Source organism: Macrobrachium nipponense, chromosome 42 (genome assembly GCF_015104395.2).
Source record: "Macrobrachium nipponense isolate FS-2020 chromosome 42, ASM1510439v2, whole genome shotgun sequence".
Lineage (NCBI taxonomy): Eukaryota > Metazoa > Arthropoda > Malacostraca > Decapoda > Palaemonidae > Macrobrachium > Macrobrachium nipponense.
The window spans coordinates 1,454,846-1,473,601 of NC_061103.1; the positions used below are offsets into that span (position 1 = coordinate 1,454,846).

At 36.8% G+C, this 18,756-nt stretch overlaps 1 pseudogene; it reads right to left on the reverse strand.

Annotated features, from left to right (window-relative positions):
- LOC135212923 (PDF receptor-like) overlaps positions 1–18,756 on the reverse strand; it is a 267,896-nt pseudogene that overhangs the window by 99,377 nt on the left and 149,763 nt on the right.

Below are 18,756 nucleotides of genomic sequence, written 5' to 3' on the forward strand. Positions count from 1 at the left end.
GGGAAGGATATGGAAAATACAACTTCTAAAGTAAAAATATAAAATGGTCAGAAATAATGAAGAATTAAACAAAGATTGGGATAACATTTTCGTAAGTGATGACATAAGGGTAAATACGGAGATATTATATAAAAATATTTGGAGATAATAGTGGAAAAATATATACCGAAGAAGAAAAGTAAACATCATTCATGCATACCAAGAGACAGAAGGATCTTGTTCCAGAAAATCAGAAAGTGGAAAAAAGGTCTTGCAAAGAAAAAAATGCATGGAAAAGTTATAGAACTAAAAAGTAAGATAGAAAAATGCAGAACAAAAGATTATACAATCAAAAGAAAATGAAAAACGGGACTTGGAAGAAAAAACCCTATTAAATATCAAGCAAAACCCCAAACTATTATACTCATATGCGAAGAAGATGAATAAAAGAAGAATAGAAATAGGCCCTCTGAGAATTGAAGGGAGATTAACGAATGAAAAAAAGGAAATTTGCAACATACTGGCAGAACGATATAAGAGAGAATTCACCCCTAGAATAGATAATGAAGATAATGATATAGAAGTAAGGGATGAAAATAGTGGAATATTTAGCTGACATAGATATTAATGAAGCTGATATTGTGCAGGCTATTATGAAATTAAAAATGGAGCTGCTGCAGGGCCTGATGGAATTCCTGCTATTTTGTTAAAGAAAGTAGTTCATTCTATCGCAAAGCCACTTGCAATATTATTAAGACAAGTGTAGATACAGGCAAGATATATGATGAGCACAAATTAGCATATATTACCCCTACTTTCAAAAGTGGATCAAGACTAGAGGCAAGTAATTATAGGCCTGTGAGTCTAACATCAAAACATATTATGAAAGTGTATGAAAGGGTAATGAAGAAAAATATTATGAAACATTTAATAAAAAATAATTTGTTTAATAAAGGACAACATGGTTTCGTACCCGGAAAAAGTACACAACCCAACTGTTAGTCCACCGTGAAAACATATTCAAAAATATGAAAAGCGGAAATGAAAACAGATGTGGTTTATTTAGACTTTGCAAAAGCTTTGATAAAGTAGACCATAATATATTAGCGAAGAAAAATTAGAAAACACAATATCGTGGATAAAGTAGGAAGATGGTTTAAAAGAATTTTACACAACAGAAAACAGATAGTTATTGCAAACGACGAGAAATCGGATGAAGCCAAGGTAATATCCGGTGTGCCGCAAGGTACGGTGTTAGCTGCAATACTGTTTGTTATTATGATTGAAGACATAGACAATAATGTTAAGGATTCGGTAGTGAGTAGTTTCGCAGATGACACAAGAATAAGTAGAGAAATTACTTGTGATGAAGATAGGAACGCTCTACAAAGAGACCTTAACAAAGTATATGATTGGGCAGAGGTAAATAGGATGGTATTTAACTCTGATAAATTTGAATCAATAAATTATGGAGACAGAGAAAGAAAGCTATATGCATATAAGGGACCTAATAATGAGACCATCACAAATAAGGAAGCAGTTAAAGACCTTGGTGTGATGATGAATAGGAACATGTTATGCAATGATCAAATAGCAACTCTGTTGGCAAAATGTAAAGCAAAAATGGGAATGTTGTTACGGCACTTCAAACAAGAAAAGCTGAACACATGATTATGCTTTATAAAACATATGTTCGTAGTCCACTGAATATTGCAATATGATATGGTCACCCACACTATCAAAAGGATATTGCACAAATAGAGAGTGTACAAAGGTCCTTTACAGCTAGAATAGAAGAAGTTAACGGACCTAGACTACTGGGAAAGACTACAATTCTTAAAATTATATAGTCTAGAAAGGAGAAGAGAACGCTACATGATAATTCAGGCATGGAAACAGATAGAAGGAATAGCAGAAAATATCATGGAACTAAAAATATCAGAAAGAGCAAGCAGAGGTAGATTAATAGTGCCCAAAACTATACCAGGAAAAATAAGGAAAGCACACAGGACATTAATCCACTACGCACCAGCATCGATAATGCAGCGTCTATTCAATGCGTTGCCAGCTCATCTGAGGAATATATCAGGAGTGAGCGTAGATGTGTTTAAGAATAAGCTCGACAAATATCTAAACTGCATCCCAGACCATCCAAGATTGGAAGATGCAAAATATACCGGAAGATGTACTAGCAACTCTCTGGTAGACATTAGAGGTGCCTCACACTGAGGGACCTGGGGCAACCCGAACAAGATGTAAGGTCTGTAAGGTAAGGTAAGGTCTCTCTCTCCACAGCCGAAACTATTTACCATCACAAAACTGGGGTGCTCCCTAGATCTTAAAGTGCACACACACACACACACACACACACACACACGAATAAATAAATAAAAAATAAAAACAAGCGTTTGAAAAGGCCTGAGACTTTATCATGGTCTGGCATTGCCGATTCGGCTTTTCTTGACAAGGAAGATATAAATACAAAAATAAATAAGAATCTCCTGACGGTCGGAAACACGTTCCAGATGACGCCACATACAACGACCAGTAATCCGGCTGGGAATTAGAACATCTTGGTTGAGAGAGAGAGAGAGAGAGAGAGAGAGAGAGAGAGAGAGATAAAAGAGGAACCTTGGGCAAATTACCGGTTACTTGATTCCTTCCCGAAAGTCACTTAATTTCTTCCCACCGGTTACTTGATTCCTGCCCGCCAGTCACTTCATTTCTTCCCACAGTCACTTAATTCCTTCCCACTGGTCATTTAATTCCTTCCCTCCGTCACTTATTTCCTTCCCTCCGTCACTTAATTCATTCCTACCGGTCATTTAATTCCTTCCCGCCGGTCACTTACTTCCTTCCCACTGCTCATTTAATTCCTTCCCACCGGTCACTTAATTCCTTTCCAGCGGTCACTTAATTCCTTCCCACAGGACACTTACTTCCTTCCCACCAGTCACTTAATTCCTTTCCAGCGGTCACTTAATTCCTTCCTACCGGTCACTTAATTCCTTCCCACCGGTCACTAAATTCCTTCCCACCGGTCACTTAATTCCTTCCCACCGGTCACTTAATTCCCTCCCACCAATCACTTAACTCCTTTGCACCGGTCACTTAAATCCTTCCCACCGGTCCCTTAATTCCTTCCCACTGGTCACTTCTTTCCTTCCCAGCGGTCACTTACTTCCTTCCCACAGGTCACTTACTTCCCACTGGTCATTTAATTCCTTCAACCGGTCACTTAATTCCTTCCCATTGGTCTCTTACTTCCTTTCCAACGGTCACTTAATTCCTTCCCAGCGGTCACTCAATTCCTTATAAGAAGCTTCATTAGCGTTAGTAAGGCTGCGACATTAATCCCAAATAAAGAGGATATATCTTTAACGAGAAATATAAATATCATAGCGGCAAGTCTTAAATCTGATATATTCAGCAACCTAAAATTGGAACTCATGTAATATGACGTGGTAACCCCCAGAATATGCATTTTTTTATTATCAGCTTACGATAAGAGAGAGAGAGAGAGAGAGAGAGAGAGAGAGAGAGAGAGAGAGAGAGAGAGAGAGTTTATTCAGCACAAGGCTACAGAAACCAAATAATTTGTCAAGAAATTCTACATTTTGGATATGAGAGAGAGAGAGAGAGAGAGAGAGAGAGCCCAGATATTTAGATTCTAGATTTTGGAGAGAGAGAGAGAGAGAGAGAGAGAGAGAGAGAGAGAGAGCCCAGATATTTAGATTCTAGATTTTGGTGAGAGAGAGAGCCCAGATATTTAGATTCTAGATTTTGGAGAGAGAGAGAGAGAGAGCCCAGATATTTAGATTCTAGATTTTGGTGAGAGAGAGAGAGAGAGAAAGAGAGAGAGAGAGCCCAGATATTTAGATTCTAGATTTTGGATGAGAGAGAGAGAGAGAGAGAGAGAGAGAGAGAGAGCCCAGATATTTAGATTCTAGATTTTGGTGAGAGAGAGAGAGAGAGAGAGAGAGAGAGAGAGAGAGAGAGAGAGAGAGAGAGCCCAGATATTTAGATTCTAGATTTTGGTGAGAGAGAGAGCCCAGATATTTAGATTCTAGATTTTGGAGAGAGAGAGAGAGAGAGCCCAGATATTTAGATTCTAGATTTTGGTGAGAGAGAGAGAGAGAGAAAGAGAGAGAGAGAGCCCAGATATTTAGATTCTAGATTTTGGTGAGAGAGAGAGAGAGAGAGAGAGAGAGAGAGAGAGAGAGCCCAGATATTTAGATTCTAGATTTTGGTGAGAGAGAGAGAGAGAGAGAGAGAGAGAGAGAGAGAGAGAGAGAGAGAGAGAGAGGATAATTTCAAGAAATTCTGCTTTATAAGGAGGTAATACCAATTACAGAACCACTAAAATGTTCGTGGGGTACCGGAATAAACTTAACATAGCTTTTCTTCCTTCAAACGTCCTTTTGGAAAATTAGACATGAGAAGCTTGTAGTTGCTTGCATAATTATTATCATTATTATTTTAAAAAGTAAAAAATGCGCAGTAGTTTCTTCGGCGCAATCGAGTTTTCTGTACAGCGTATAATTAAGACCACCGAAAATAGATCTATCTTCCGGTGGTCACGATATAATGCTGTATGTGCCGTGGCCCATGAAACTCTCAGCCGGCCGTGGTGGCATGTTGATGCGCTGTCGGTCGCACAAATATACTAAATTTAACGTTAAATACAATAAAAACTACTGAGGGTAGAGGGCTGCAATTTGGTATTTTTGATGGCTGGAAGGTGGATGTTCAATATACCAATTTACAGCCCTGGAGCCTCATTAGTTTTTAACATGAGGGTCGACAGACAAAGTCATCTCAATAGTTTTCTTTTACCGAAAACTGAAATGATTGACTATGGAACAAGCTTAAAAGAAAAAGTGAAGGATAAGCAAACCTATCAAAGTTGGGATATCTTCTCATTAAAATCATTTGTCTTTGCCTCTATCTGTCTGGTAATCAGCCACCATTCTCTCTCTCTCTCTCTCTCTCTCTCTCTCTCTCTCTCTCTCTCTCTCTGCCAGAAAGCTGATAAGCTCATTACTTTAGACATCTGCTGTGGCGGCGAGAGATGGCTTTTTGTCGTCAGGAAAAATGTCCGGTGTGAACATAACCTTGAACAGAGGACGAAGTTTTTAAAAATTAAATATTTGTTTTGTTTAGTTCAGGGCAGGATAGATCTTATTTGGGTATCTTTTCATTTAAAATGTCAACTGAACACTTTACGAGTTGTAATCTGATGTAAGGATGGTAAACGTTATCTTGTTGTGTTTAAAAGGTTATTAAAAATCATTTCAAACCGAGATAGTCAGGAATGATTATACACCAAGCTTGATGGCACGCACGCACCCAGGGAGGACAAACAAGTTTGCAGGAGGAGGGTGGATGTGTCATGTCTCCCCTACCCTCCCGATTCCCTGCCAACCCCGCCCCCACCAGTGGCGGACAAACAAGAAAGATCCACTCTGTTTTGATTATTATAGATAGATGTCTGCTCTTGGCAAGGTTAGGGTGAGCTAGATCAGATAATGAAAGGTAACATCAATTCCTAGTGAGCTTCCTTTTAAGTACTTGTTCTAAAATGAAAAACATGAACACTGAATAAAGAACAAAACTGCTGCATACTTATCCACGAATACAATTATATAGACCAGTGAATGGAAGAAGATATAATGAAGAATAATAAAAAAAACTTATAGCAATTGAGTTTGGTTCTAGATGCTTCAGTTGTAATGAAAGAGATGGTAGTCATGACGACAGGTCTTCATTTTAAATGCACTTGTACACTTAAACGCCAGCGCACACACACACACACACACACACACACACACACTCGCACAAAACAACTTTTTGTTATGAGTCCACGAGTGAATGAATTGCTCAACATTCATCCAAATCCGTTCACGCGTTCCTGATACATTTCTAATATCTCACATACACAGGACAAATCAGTACGTACGTTCTTCCAGTTTTGCCGGTGAGGGTCATGAGAAAATAAAATACAAAAAAACTACTGTTACAGAACTGACTGCACATTACTGGGGTGTAGTACGTAGTACTTACTCTGTGTCCGTATACAAAAGAGCTGTAGTGGAAGCCCAGGTGGCGGTCATTATGACAGGCAAACCCCATCCTATTGCATAAAACATCCTTTTTGGGAAGAGAGAGAGAAAAAAAACGGGCCGTGATTTAAAGAGTATATAGATATTGTAATTTGTACAAGGAAAAAAAATAAATGAACTGTCTACAAAAAGTTATTCATTCCTGTGATAAGAATAATATGAAAGATGCGGTTACCTTCTGCATGAGAGAGAGAGAGAGAGAGAGAGAGAGAGAGAGAGAGAGAGGAAATGACATTACATCTGGAAATGCAAAATAAAAATAGAATTTTATTTCCATTATGTTAGATATCATAAACTGCACGTTTTTTTCAGCAAATAGATACATCTGCAGAAAGTCGTACGTCTTTTTGGTTAACCTGAGTCAGAGGTCCACACCAAACACTTACGCCTTTACAGTTACCAAACTTCCGGACAGTTCCATTAAAGGCAAGAGCCCGTGCTGGCACAAAGCTGAGTTATGTAAACACTATCACAGACTGTAATTAAAGGTCCTTCTTTATGAGATTATTTTAATATTAGAGAAATTCCAGAAGGAAATGAATACAGTAGGAGGAAGTAGAGGAAAGAAGGAACTAGTGAAATAAAAGACACTGGATTGAGAATGAAGAAGAAATGACGAAGAGGAAATCAATTCGAGAGATAAAAATCGTTTGAGAAGAACGAGAAAGGATGAATTCAGTCCTGAAGGACATATAAAATGGCAGAGGGGAAATCCGGGATGGAATAACTGGAAGATGAAAGGGGATTTCAAAATCCTAAAGATAAATTAATAAGAGAGAGAGAGAGAGAGAGAGAGAGAGAGAGAGAGAGAGAGAGAGAGAGGGAGAGAGAGAGGGAGAGAGAGAGGATAATAGGCAGGCGGATATCGAAGAGGGAAAACAAGTACCTGGACAAAGGCAGGAGGAATGGAAGGAGGAATATGAATAAGAAGAGAATAGTGACGAAGAAGGAATTAATAATAAAATAGATCAAGGTGAATAGAAAGTCTTACAGCAAGATGAAAATAATGACTAGATAGAATAAGGAAAACGACCTGAAAATCACAATAAAAAATTTAATCATTTGAAATGTATGAAGGGGTGATAATATAATGCAGTAGCAGGGATATTTTAATCCAGGAAAAAATACTCAAAAGAAGAAGGAAAAATATTAGGATAAAAAAACCAAGAAAATTACAAAAAAATAAGGATTTATTATAGAAGATGACTAAGAACGGATCAAAGATGCATAAAGTAATGAAGAAAAAGAATGAATTGGAAGTAGCAGAGGAGATGGAATTAAAGATTTAAAGTGGCATAAAAAAAAGGAGCCATATGAGAAATGAATAAAAAAGCAATAAATAGGAAAGTGCTGCTAGATGCACGATCCATGGCTAACTTTAACATTAAATAAAATAAAGTTAAGTATATCTCAGTTTTACCAGACAACTGACCCGATTAACAGCTCTCCTAGGGCTGGCCCGAGGGATTAGATATTTTCATGTGGCTAGGAACCAATTGGTTACCTAGCAATGGGACCTACAGCTTATTGTGGAATCCGAACCACATTATATCGAGAAATGAATTTCTATCATCAGAAATAAATTCCTCCGTTTCCGCGTTGGCGGAGCCGAGAATCGAATTTCAGACCACCGGAATGGTAGCCGAGCGCGAAATCCACTCGTCCAACGAGGAACACTTTGAATAAAATAAAAACTGCTGATGCTGGAGGGCTGCAATTTGGTACTTGATGTGAATTAGCTGATAATGAAACCTAGTAGTAAAGGTAAATGTGTCATAGCTGACTACGGAGGATTTTTAGATGTATGGTATCGTCGCTAACTAAAGAATGGAACTAAAATTAAAATGAATGGAAAAGGTATATTTCAGGTTAGATCTGAGTACCTGCAATTGACTGATTTAGTCCGAAGTGGTATGAGTTAACAGCGTATCACAACTAACTAGCAGCCTAATATCTGACGAGAAGGAATGACACAAGAGATCAGAAAAGACAGAGACAGGTTATGAGTATGAGGTTTTTTGAGAGAAAAATGAACGGATAATGGTTAGGATAAAGAAAGAGACGAATAACAGAAGATCGAAACAAGATGACAGGGTATAATTTGGAAGAAGATGACCCAGACAGTGCAGGAGTGAGAAGGATTATGTAAAGGAAATATATGCAAAACTTTTGAAAGGGTGAGGCATTACTGGTGAGCCTCTGCAGCTTATGTTGTTGAGGTTTTCTTAACGAAAATTCATCCTCGATTCGGCTGATAAAGGATGTATGTGATGGTTACAAGTTTTTTTTTTCTAAACCCAAACCACCCGTCTAGTGGGGAAAAAAAACAAAAATGGAATATAAATAGAAAAACGTTACATGCATACACACACACGATATATATATATATCATATATATTATATATATATATTATTATATATATATATACATATATACATCTACATAACATTACACACACACACACACACACACACATATATATATATATATATAATATATATATAATATATATATATATAATATATATATGACAGGTTAAAAAAATGTTCTGTAACAACAGAATTCATCTCCTTTTATTAGATATATATATAAATATATTATATATATATATATATATATATATATATAATATATATATATATATAGAATATATAAATATGATATGTATATATTATATATTTATATATAGTATATATATATATATATATATATATATATATATATATATATATATATATATTTGTATGTGCATGCAAAAATCTAAAAGGAAATGAGAGAGAGAGAGAGAGAGAGAGAGACGAGAGAGAGAGAGAGAGAGTTGATCAAAATAATTCTCAACCCATCACCTGTCTAACCCTTTGTCTGACAGCAACGCCACCCGACATTCCCCTCTCACCTGTAATTAGGTTTGTCGTGGAAGACTGTAAGCGTTCACCATGTTGTGCAGGTACAACCCCTCTATGAACATCCACATGAACCATGGCTGTACGTGCGTACTCAAGAAGTACGTAGAAGCTCTCGCAGACAACTGGCTGTAATAGAAAGAAAACAGAAAGGTCCCTCAGAGGTGGGGACAGTTGAGCTGCTTCTCTAATTAATTATTCCAGTGCCAATGTGACTTTTGGTTAAGGCGTTTTTCTGGAGGATACTCATACTTGCTATTGAGGTTTCATCAATGTTTGGTTCTAGGAAGTTATATTTATATAATCTGCAATATTAACGAGTGGGATTATCGGTATTATTAACATTGTGAAAGAAAGAATAAATAATAATAATAATTAATTAATAAAATAATAATAATAATAATAATAATAATAATAAAATAATAATAAAGGCGTCTGGAAAAGCAAATCATGGTGATGAGATCTGACTTGAGTTAAACTGAAAGAGATGGCAGAAAAAAGGCTAAGAAGCAAGAAAAACAAGGAAGGAACTCAACGAGAAATACAAAGTACAAGAGGAGGGGACTAAAACAAACAACAATAGAAGATGATAAGGCCAAAGCACATAAGATCCAACGGTACATGAACAGGAATAAGGGATACCAACAGAACAAAACTATTCGGAACTACACCAAAAAAGACTATACAGCCAACTAAGAGGGGAAGACAACCACCAAGAATTCTTGATGCCGAACCAAGTAAGAAGGACTCTGGGAAAACATATGGAAACAATCCGGTATCACACAACAAACATGCAACATGGGCTCCAGGAAGTCAAGGAAAAAGAAGAAAACAGGAGAATAGCAAAGATTCACAGAGATCACGACAGCAACAGTCAGACACCAAACTAAAGAAAATGCCAAATGGGAAAAACGCCCAGGTCCCGATGAAGTCCATGGATACTGGCTCAAAAACTTCAAGGCCCTACACCCACGAATAGCAGAAACAACTCCAGCATTGTATCTCAAATCACCATGCACCCAAAAATGGATGATGCCACAGGAAGGACATCCTTAGTACAAAAAGACAAGAGTAGGGAAATATAGCCAGTAACTACAGGCCTATCACCTGCCATACCAATAAAATGTGGAAGTTACTAACAGGTATCATTAGTGAAAGGCTATACAACTAAGTAGAGGAGACAAACACCATCCCCCACCAACAGAAAGGCGGCTGCAGAAGGTAGTGTAGGGGCACAAAAGACCAGCTCCTGATAGACAAAATGGTGTAATGAAGAACAGTAGGAGAAGGAAAACCAACCAAAGCATGGCATGGATAGACTATATGATACCACACACATGGCTAATAGAATGCCTGAAAATATATCGGGCAGAGGAAAACACCATCAGCTTCCTCAAAAATACAATGCGCAACTGGAATACAATACTTACAAGCTCTGGAATAAGGACTAGCAGAGGTTAATATGAGGAGAGGGAATCTTCCAGGGAGACTCACTGTCCCCACTACTCTTCGTAGTAGCCATGATTCCTATGACAAAAAGTACTACAAGAAGATGGATGCCGGGTACCAACTCAAGAAAAGAGGCAACAGAATTAACCATTTGATGTTCATGGACGACATCAAGCTGTATGGTAAGAGCATCAAGGCAATAGATACCCTAAACCAGACTGTAAGGATTGTATCTGGGGACATCAGGATGGAGTTTGGAATAGAAAAATGCGCCTTAGTTACAACATACAAAAGGGCAAAGTAACAAGAAACTGAAGGGATTAAAGCTACTAGATGGGAGCAACAGCAAACACAATAGATGAGACTGGATACAAATACCTAGGAATAATGGATGGAGGGGATATAAAACACCAACGAGATGAAGGGACACGATCAGGAAAGAATATAGCAGAGACTAAAGGCGATACTCAAGTCAAACTCAACGCCGGAAAAGAAAAATATGATAAAAGCCATAAACACATGGGCAGTGCCAGTAATCAGATACAGCGCAGGGAATATTTGTGGAATGGACGAAGGCATGAACTCCACAGCATAGATCAGTGGAAAAACCAGGAAACATATGACAATACACAAAGCACTACACCCAAGAGCAAATACGGACAGACTATACATAATACGAAAGGAAGGAGGGAAAGGACTACTAAGTATAGAGGACTGCATCAACATCGAGAACAGAGCACTGGGGCAATATCTGAAAACCAGTGAAGACGAGTGGCTAAAGATGTGGGCAATGAAGAAGGGGCTAATAAAAGTAGACGAAGACCCACAAATATACAGAGACAGGAGAATGACAAACAGAACAGAGGAATGGCACAACAAACCAATGCACGGACAATACATGATACAGACTAAAGAACTAGCCAGCGATGACACATGGCAATGGCTACAGAGGGGAGAGCTAAAGAAGGAAACTGAAGGAATGATAACAGCGGCACAGATCAGGCCCTAAGAAACCAGATATGTTTAAAGAACGATAGACGGAAATAACATCTCTCCCATATGTAGGAAGTGCAATACGAAAATGAAACCATAAACCACATAGCAAGCGAATGTCGGCACTTGCCACGAACCAGTACAAAAAGAGGCATGATTCAGTGGCAAAAGCCTCCACTGGAGCCTGTGCAAGAAACATCAGCTACCTTGCAGTAGTAAGTTGTATGAGCACCAACCTGAAGGAGTGATAGAAAACGATCAGGCAAAGATCCTGTGGGACTATGGTATCAGAACAGATAGGGTGATACGTGCAAATAGACCAGACGTGACGTTGATTGACAAAATCAAGAAGAAAGTATCACTCATTGATTCGCAATACCATGGGACACCAGAGTTGAAGAGAAAGAGAGGGAAAAAATGGATAAGTATCAAGATCTGAAAATAGAAATAAGAAGGATATGGGATATGCCAGTGGAAATCGTACCCATAATCATAGGAGCACTAGGCACGATACCCAAGATCCCTGAAAAGGAATCTAGAAAAAACTAGAGGCTGAAGTAGCTCCGGGCCTCAGGCAGAAGAGTGTGATCCTAGAACGGCGACATAGTAGAAAAGTGATGGATCCTAAGGAGGCAGGATGCAACCGGAACCCACACTACTAAATACCACTCAGTCGATTGGAGGACTGTGATAGAGCCAAAAAAAAAAAAATAAAAAATAATAATAATAATAATGCACTAAGTGCAATATAAAACACGAAACCATTAAACCACATAGCAAGCGAATATCCAGCACTTGCACGGAACCAGTACAAAACGAGGCACGATTCAGTAGCAAAAGGGCTCCACTGGAGCCTGTGGCAAGCCACTTGAGCTATAGTAGATTCATATCAACCATATTATATATATTATAATAAATAAACATCGAACAGCTGTTATAGAACTGAGTTGTTGAAAACGAAGAAATAATAAAGATATTTCCATGAAAACATTTACAAGGAGCGCCCCTTCCTCTTACTACTACTACTACTACTACTACTTACTACTACTACTACGAATAATAATAATAATAATAATAATGATAATAATCAATAATAATAATAATAATAATAATAATAATAATAAAGATTATTATTATTATTATATTATATTATTATTATTATTATTGATTATTATTATTATTATTATTTTCTATCTCAGTCATCCTATTCGACTAGGTGGTATTTATAGTGTGAGGTTTCGGGTTGCATCCTGCCTCCTTAGGAGTCAATCACTACTACTACTACTACTACCACTACTACTACTACTACTACTACTACTACTAATTACTTATTATTATTATTATTATTATTATATTATTATTATTATTTTTTTTTTTTTTGCTCTATCACAGTCCTCCAATTCGACTGGGTGGGGGGTATTTATAGTGTGGGGTTCCGGGTTGCATCCTGCCTCCTAGGAGTCCATCACTTTCCTTATCTATGTGCCGTTTCCAGGGATCACACTCTCTGCATGAGTCCTGGAGTACTTCAGCCTCTAGTTTTTCTAGATTCCTTTCATGGATCTTGGGATCGTGCCTAGTGCTCCTATGATTATGGGTACGATTTCCACTGGCATATCCCATATCCTTCTTATTTCTATTTTCAGATCTTGATACTATCCATTTTTGCCCTCTCTTTCTCTTCAACTCTGGTGTCCCATGGTATTGCGACATCAATGAGTGATACTTTCTTCTTGACTTTGTCAATCAAACGTCAACGTCTGGTCTGTTTGCACGTATCACCCTATCCGTTCTGATACCATAGTCCAGAGGATCTTTGCCTGATCGTTTTCTATCCAACTCCCTCAGGTTGGTGCTCGTACCACTTATTACTGCAAGGTAGCTGATGGTTTCTTGCACAGGCTCAGTGGAGGGCTTTTGCCACTGAATCATGCCTCTTTTTGTACTGGTTCTGTGCAAGTGCCGGGCATTCGCTTGCTATGTGCTTTATGGTTCATTTTTTCGTATTGCACTTCCTACATATGGGAGAGATGTTATTTCCGTCTATCGTTCTTTGGATATATCTGGTTCTTAGGGCCTGATCTTGTGCCGCTGTTATCATTCCTTCAGTTTCCTTCTTGAGCTCCCCCTCTGTAGCCATTGCCATGTGTCATCGCTGGCTAGTTCTTTAGTCTGTCTCAGTATTGTCGTGCATTGGTTTGTTGTGCCAGTCCTCTGTTCTGTCTGTTATTCTCTGTTGTCTGATATATTATTATTATATTATTATTATTATTGTTATTATTATTATTATTATTATTATTATTGGTTAATATAATTAAAAGTAAAAAACTTAAATGAAATCACACAGCAATGAAAGAATCATTGCAGAGATGACTCTATGTAAATGGTTTCATGGTATCTAGAATGAGTGGCAGTTCATGAACTAGCAATCAATACCCGGCAACTAGAAGCCTTTAAAAGGATATCAATGAAAAACAACATGACAAGAGAGGTTTCAGAAAAGGCAGGAGATGTACAGTGTAAATGTTTTTGAGACAAATATCTAACAGATATTTAAACTGAAATTTAGGAAATCCCCTGATGGTTACTGCAGATTATGAAGAGCTCACTGCAGTTTCGTCATGTGATATGAGTGCAAAGTAGGGAACTCCAGAATAACGTTATGTCAACCTTTGGTCTCTGTCCTTCTCATGAATTTTATATTAAAAACGTTGCTGGAGATGGAAAGGAAGGTTTAGGTTGGCGTCAAAAACAAAAAGATAGTTGACAGACTTCAAATATGAAGATGATGCTGCATTAGCAATAATACGCCACAAGGTTAACGAATACAAAGTTGTTGAATATGACGAATATTGAGTCAAACATTTTACTAAATATCGAATTCACTCTACCCTGAGCATAACTTATACCTAAAAGAAACTAATTAATAAGTATTGTAAATTCGTTATTGATATGTGCGGCGCAATATTTATGAATAAAACAGCATATCCAGAGAGAAATGACTCAGATCAGATACACGGGAAATGTAAAAATGAGGACAAAGTATACACAAAGGAATGAAACAGGAAAAGAGGAGAAAGGAATAATGCGGATTAAATCTGAATATATAATAGAGGTTCTCTTGAGAGGTGGGGGGAATTAATGCAAGACTTAAAAACAAGGCAAATAAAACAATCGGCAATCGGAATACGAACCAGAAATCAAATAAATTAAAACTGCAATACTAACATAAGGTTATATACTAGCATAGCATGAGCTTGCCAAACGGATGTTAATCTAACACGACAGGGAGACAATAGGTAAAAGCTTTCGCCGACTGAGACTGCAACTAAGCTAGATATTAGGAATCAGATGGCAAGATCAATTGAGACATGATATCAAATGGGAAATTACGAAAATCCCATATGTAAGTGAGATAATGAAAGGGAGATGAAGGTGGCTTTGACAAGCCATCTCCATCACACAATCAACTGGGCGAGAATAGTGTGTGATAGTGTAGGCTTGGTGAGAATAGTGCGTGATAGTGCCGGCAGGGCAAGAAAAGTGCGTGATAGTGTAGGCTGGGTGAGAATAGTGCCTGACAGTGTCGGCTGAGCGAGAATAGTGCGTAATAGTCTCAACTGGGCGAGAATAGTGTGTGATAGTGTAGGCTTGGTGAGAATAATGCGTGATAGTGTAGGCTTGGCGAGAATAGTGCGTGATAGTGTCAGCTGGGGAGAATAGTGCGTAATAGTGTCAGTTGGGGGAGAATAGTGCGTGATGGTGTCGGCTGAGCGAGAATAGTGCGTAATAGTGTAGGCTTGGCGAGAATAGTGCGTGATGGTGTCGGCTGGCTGAGAGTGGACACCAAAAGAGTCCAAAGTCCAAGAATTACTAGAATGAGAACTAAGAGAAGGGAGGCTGGAGATTTGTGGAAGAGAAAGCACATAAAAAAAGCAGGGCGGTTCTGGAAAAGAAAATGACGATTATGAAGAGTCCAACAAGCGATAAAGTGAACATCTTCATTACACAAGGACGTCCACTATAGCGTTTGTTTGGCTGTTCCTAAATAGGATCTGAATTTCCTACGCATCAATATCTAGCAATTATTTTGATGATGAAGAGTTTCATCATAAAACTGATTCATTATTAAACTTTCAGAGGATTGCCACAAGGAACCTGTTTTTGAACGTCGGGCAAGAATTGGGGCAAACAAGTTTGGAGAAATTGGATAGTCAAGTAAGACCCTTTGTAACTACCAACTTTCTGTTGCATTTAGCGCAATAGCGTTGGCAATAACTCCTTAATGGGTTTCCTAATACAAGTATATTACTGAGCAAGTTATTTCCCTACGACTTCGATGTCCACAGTGGCTGTAATGGACAGTTAACATAGTTAGATTATTCCCTAAATTTATTTATTTATTTTAAAGTTCGTGAAACACAGGCTGACAAGATACTTGTTTTTATTTTTGATGAGAGGTGGTTTTGGAAAGCTTAAAAAAAATGCGTTTTTTTCATGGAAGAATTACAAAATGAGTAAATGAGAACACAAATATATAAACAAACTGCAAACTGAGACTCGGTAAAAACGCAAGTACATAAATACGACAGAAGATTAATAAAATGGGCAAACTGAATGTTATGAAGTTGAGAGAAAAACCATTCTAATAACTTTAGAAACACGGAAGCCCATTAATTCAAATATCGCTGTTGGCAGGATAAATAAACTGAGGCGTGTATTTTATAAACATGGAATCCAATTATTGTATTATACTTATTTATATATATAGGATAACATAGCAAAGTGCAAGCTGCTAACTTTCCTTCGTAAAAAAAGCCACCGTCAATATACGTACGCACACACACATGCTACATATATTTATAAATACAATATTATATTATATATAATATTTATATATATATAAATAATATATGTGTGTGTGTGGTGGTGTGTGTGTAGTTGGTGTGTATATCTATATAAATATATATATATATATATATATATATATATATATATATATATATATATGTGTGTGTGTGTGTGTGTGTGTGTGTGTGTATGTATATATATTACATACATATATATATATATATATATATATATATATATATATATATATATATATATATGTATATATATATATATATATATATATATATATATATATATATGATATATATATATATATACGTATATGTATATATATACGTACTCTACCCTTGTTCCACTTACCAATCGCCATCAATCCCCACTTTCGCTTCAGATATTCTCTCATTTCCTCTTTCCATCGCCTTGGGGGATCTTTCTCATCCTCAGAAACATTTAATGCTATAACTCTCTCTCAGCTACCTTAGCCCTAAGGTCGAAAACCCCACCATAAATCTATTGAGAATTAGATCGTCATGACTTTTCATTCAACTTCTGGGTTGGAGATCTACGGTAATTTCCGATGGCGAAGTTTGAAAGTCTGACTGAGATCGTATGAATGTTCTATAATGCTATTCATCGTGACAGTAAAACCAATTGAAAAAACCTTAAAATTTAATGAATTCAATTACATTGTTAATATCCTAACGTTAATCATTTGGAATTAAAGATGGCAATAATGTTACAGATATTAATAGGTATAAACTATAGAGCTCTCTTTTGAGCATGGCATGTTTGAGTGTATTTGTAAGAAAAAGAAAAATGTTCATATTGCCAAAATTATAATCAATATATAATAGCGAGAGAGAGAGAGAGAGAGAGAGAGAGAGAGAGAGAGAGAGAGAAAAAAAAAATTTCATCCATTATTCTAAATGATGGTTTTACGATCGTATTAATAAGTTGGTAAACTAAAATAAAAAAAGACTATAATTAAAAAAGAAATTACAGTTTACGTACTCACAGACGGACATAAAATATCTTTAAACTATTTATATATATAAACATATAAACGTATATACTATATATCATACATATACGTATACATGCCTGTATATATATGATATATAGATGTATATATATTATCATATTATAATATATATATATATATATATATATATATATATATATATATATATATATATATATATATACAGAGAGAGAGAGAGAGAGAGAGAGAGAGAGAGAGAGAGATGGCAATTACAGTTGTCTTGGCGCTGGGCGGACGAGAACTTTTACTGGAAACTTTTCAGGTAGTTTTCTTCTGACTGAATAGTATCTCGCCAGAGTTTTTTCTCCGACATTATTAACTAAAGAGAAGAAGAAGAAGAAGAAGAAGAAGAGAGAGAGAGAGAATCAAATGCTTGCTCGACTAAACCTTTATATAAATAGGCAGTGTGAGTGTGTGTGTTTGCGTGTGCGTGGGTGCGTGTGTGTGTGAGTTTGTGTGCGTGCGTGTGTGTAAATGACACTGATGCAAGGAACACTGAACTATGATTATCACAAGGAATAATCCATACTGATCTCAATTTCAAAGTCAAAATTCTATGACATTTCGAATTCGAAATCCTATCTCATCTCAAAGTCAAAATTCCGTTTTCGAGAATTGTTCACAGTAGACTGCCCTGTTGCAATTCAAATGATAAAATCACTTGGGAAATGTGGACGCAAGTAACGGGAATTTCGTGAATTTTCTTCAAAATCACTTAATCAATGCGGCCTTACATCCCCTAAAATTCATTCCCGGTATACATTTCCTAATACTTCAGAAAATTTAACATCAGTTAGAATATATATACATATATCCTGTCTCATCTTATCCTGATTGATAGTAGGTGCTAATTCTGTCATTTGGTGTTCTGCAAGTAAATAGTTGCGTAGCTTCCATCTATCGAAAGAATATATAGGAATAATTCTGACTAAACTTAGGTCATTATTCCTATATATTCTTTCGCTAGATGGCAGCTTCGTGATTATTCACATTCAGAAAACCAAATGACAGAATTAACACCTGCTATCAATCAGGATAAGATGAGACAGCATAAAAAAATATATTTTCTAATTGGTATATACTACTCAACTACATCGAGAGATATATTCTTCGTCAACAATTATATTATTCTGGTTATTCCAACTATTGTGGCAACCTCTGAAGGATTCTAAGGGCCTGTAAGACAAGGTAATGGGATATTCATTACACTCCTGAAGACAAAGGAAAGGAAAAGCGCCTTTAACGAAAGGGGCTAAAACTAACTTTGTTATTTGCATAACTAATTTCTGACGCGGCGAAACATCATTCTGAATAAGAGATTTGAATGTTCTAGCGTTATGAGTTTCAGTCGTAATAATAATAATAATAATAATAATAATAATAATAATAATAATAATAATAATAATTTTGTTT